Genomic DNA, 4,218 nt, shown 5'->3' with positions numbered 1-4,218 from the left:
ATGCGCATAAATAAAACCTGACTCCTCAGCTGTGCCCCATCTTTCACTTCCTGTTCTGGGGATTCTCTGATACTAAGTTTGTCTGCTGGAACCAATGAACTCATCCCTTACACACTGCAAACCTATATAAGGGTGTTAATGCCCCCATTAAAACCCAACTAATGGAAGACAGGAGCAGAAGACTATATATTCCTTTTGTTCTTCTCTCAGACAGTCTACATGGTCCTTGGAAGGCCCATGAATCTCAGCTGCCCACACCTGCATACCTTTCTAGTTCTCTCACATTTCACTCTTCTCAATCCCCCATGCCTATTTCCTAAAATCACATCCCTACGCAAACTACACATGCATCAGCTGTTGACTTGGCTCTACTTTCTGGGCAAGTCCTTTATTGCCACAAGTGCTTACCATTGTGACTATTATAGGACGAAGAAATAAAGTGACGATACAGAATTGCTTTCATTCAAGTTTCAATAAGCTGTTTCTATCTAGAATTTATTAGACTCTTACTAAGTACCAATCATGTGCTCAGTGCTCCATGTTCATTATCAAATTGAATCTTCTCCACATGCCCTAAAATAGGTATTATTAGTCCCACTTTACAGATAAGAAACTGAGTTTCAGAAAAGACTGTAACTTGACCCACATTTACCTAACTAATGCGTAAATAGCCTAAACCTTAGCTCCAGCTAACATAGACGCCCATGTTCTCAGCCATTATTCTCCTCAGCACTCCTTCAATAAGCAGGTTTTTAACCCATGTTCACCCATGTAAGAATGGAGTCTGAGTATTTAAACATATAGTTCCAGATATTTTTGAGAGTGTTCAATAGCAGTAATACTAAAAGCTAAATAACAGCCCAGTGTAGCATGGTAGCTACATGGAAGCTACAAGAATCCCCTAATATCAAGAAAATATATCTGTTGAAGTTGTGTAAGAGTTATTCCTATTCATGGAACCTTTGCCCAGCAAACCACAACTATGTCTGGGAAGTCATTAGTAAAATCCCTTGCTCTGGCATTATGCCAGTTACATGCCAAAATTATTCCTAGAGGCATTTAAAACATTGTGTTGATCAAAGCACTGGGCTTGTAAACATGAGCAGATCACCTGGTCTTCAAACACTGCAAATCCAGAAAGCATGTTGTGATATTTAAAAGCTTCTCTGACATCCACAATCCTATTTACAATTCAACTTGGGAAAATTGCATTCCTCACAATTTTCTATCACTATAGGCCAGGGGTCTTCAAACTATGGCCTGCAGGCCACATGCAAATAAAAATATTGTATTTTTTCCCGTTTTGTTTTTTTACTTCAAAATAAGATATGTGTAGTGTGCATAGGAATTTGTTCATAGTTTTGTTGTTTTTTTTTAAACTATAGTGCGGCGCTCCAATGGTCTGAGGGACAGTGAACTGGCCCCCTGTTTAAAAAGTTTGAAGACCCCTGCTATAGGCAATAGATTTTATTGACAACTGATCAGATCTACACTCATTTTATTTGGCAATATTTCAGCAATTTTGGAAGAGAGAGGCTGCAAATTCAAAAATCTTTTCTCTCATCAGAGGCAAGGTAGGCAGGTTTTTAAAAAGGATTTAGAAGTCATATCAAAGAACAATTTTTATTATTTTTCTATTAGACTTTCAATCAATCAAATTTAAGATAGTCTGATACTAGCATGACAGGCTTTTGATACAGCATCTTGATTACAAGGAGTGTCTGTGCTGATGACTACATCTGTCCTTTTCTATCAAGCCTAGCACCATTTTAACTAAGTAATAATTGGCATGATTGCAGCTTGCAAATACAGAATTTCATACTGCCAATCTACATAATAAAAGACTAAGCGACCATTACCGAGGAATGACCAGAATGACCAGTAGCTATGATGCGCACTGACCACGAGGGGGCAGACGCTCAATGCAGGAGCTGGCTCCTGGTGATCAGTGTGCTCCCACAGGGAGTATGCCACTCAGCCAGAAGCTGGGCTCATGGATGGTGAGTGCAGCAGCGGTGGCGGTGGCAGGAGCCTCTCCCACTCTGCAGCAGAGCTAAGGAGCAGTGAGCCTAGCTATAAGGAGCAGCAAGCAGGCAGGCAGTAAGGAGCGAGTGATCCTGGACTGTGAAGTGATGTCCTGGACTCCGAGAGGGCACAGGCTGGGCTGAGGGAACCCCACCCCCATCCAGTGCAAGAATTTTGAAGAATTTTGTGCACCAGGCCTCTAGTAGCATCATAGGAAAGGAACACACATTTGTTCAATGTATAGGCTTTTATCACATTATCTCAAATACTCTTCAAAGCAACCATGTGAATGGATAAATGGAAGGTGGTGTCCTTTGATGAAGAAATCAAGATCCAGAGAGGCCAAGTAATGTTCCAACAGGGTCACACAGTGTATAAATTTCAGAACCAGGATTTGAACACAGACCGTGATGACCTCAAAGTCCATGCACGCATCTATGATTACAATCTATGATTATTTTAGCTGGTGAATTCCTAAGGTTCATTGTGCTCATCTTTAGGTTAGATTTAACATTCAAGTCCTTTGCTTTTCTGTGTCACCATACAGTATGCATCTGGCTTCAAGTAACTAAATAAATGTAAAAGTGTTTTAAATACTAGTGACCCAATATGTAGGCACCTTGGACATCACTCAGAGTTTACCGGAAACACAGACTCTCAGGTACTACTCAAACCTCCTAAGTCAGAAACGGAATGGTAACAAGGTACATAAATGGTTTGTATGCAAATGGTTTGTATGCAGCGCGCACTTTAAGAAGCTCTGGCTTACATGATAAGAGCCTTCCTTTACTCACATTAAAAAAAGCGAAACTTGCGTGCTCCTAGGGGTAGCTAACAGATCAATGGGGGAATCAAATTCCAGGCTACTCCTACCTTTACTCTTTTCTACCTTCAGTCTGTTATTTGTCCCCTTCCATTGGTTTCCAGATAACTGCAGGTGCCTCAGGAAATATGTCCTTTCACAGCAATAGCCACATATAGAGAGGCAACCTATTTCTTTTTATCAAGAAAGATAATTTTCTCCACATGTCTTCACAATTCCCTCCAAGTCCCTTTGTCCAGGCTTTCATTGAAAACTCCTAGCCTGAATATAAAGTCACGCAGCTGAAATCGCCACCCTTCTTATTGAGGATGAGACAAGTAAGACTGGTAAAAAAGTGGATGCATGCCCCGAAGCGACTGGGATACCCAAACACGGCACTAGGGACCTTCCTGCTGGCATTGCGGCTCAGTGCACAGCTCAAAGCAGTGAACAGTGAGGGCGGGGGGTTTTACAACGACCCTTCATTCAATGGTGTCTAAAGTTTCCTTCCCAGAGGACCCTAAGCATCTGACACAGCCTCCGTTCCTGAGACTTAGTACACTCGCACCTCACTGATATTTTCTCTTGTTACCGGCCCTCTTCATCATTGACACTTTCCACTGCAGGCCAGCAGTGCTGAAATGTGGTTGCTCTGTTAATGGTCCCACTTTGCAGGCTTTATTTGTTATCACCCAATTTATTAGGCTTTGATTATCTCTGTACGGCCCGACTTGCTAGTCACACGACAAATTCTCCTGATTGATGGGTTGCGGAAGGCCTATTCCAAGGGGAAAAGCAAGGCCTGTGAGGAAACACGGTGACACAGCCTCCCCTGTCATATGCACTTCTAATGGGGGTAGTTCTCATTACACTCCACCCTCTATCCCTTCAGGACAGCATGTGTGACTTTTAATGATCTGGATGGTGTAATTAGATTTTGAGCCTTTGGGGAGAACAAATTGTCAAGTTTCTTGCCAAGACAAATGGAAAATTGCAACTTCACAGTTGGCTTCAAATTATGAAATAAATCAAAGATATGTTGTGCTTTCTATGCGCCAGGTACTGTGCAGTTTGATACAGCATCAGTATCCTTTTTTTTTTTTAACACTTAAGCTAATTGACACATCTAATGTATAAATGGATATTTTAGTGTAACTGTTATCACTGAGTCATTATTTTCTAAAATATGCTGGCATATTCAAGCATGTTTAAATTTTCATGGAGTCATTTATAACCCCCCCTACCCCATATCGCTTATGCTATTTCCTTGGCCACATCCCCATTGAATAAATAGTCCCCAATGAATGTACTTGTTTTGTCCAAGTGGCAAGGCCTCTCTGGCCCACTGTCACATGGAGCAGTTGGTTTGTATGCAGCTTCCTGTCCCACTC

Source organism: Myotis davidii, unplaced genomic scaffold (genome assembly GCF_000327345.1).
Source record: "Myotis davidii unplaced genomic scaffold, ASM32734v1 scaffold373, whole genome shotgun sequence".
Classification (NCBI taxonomy): Eukaryota; Metazoa; Chordata; class Mammalia; order Chiroptera; family Vespertilionidae; genus Myotis; species Myotis davidii.
The sequence above is the reverse complement of the archived record's forward strand: the minus strand, read 5'-3'. Positions refer to the sequence as shown.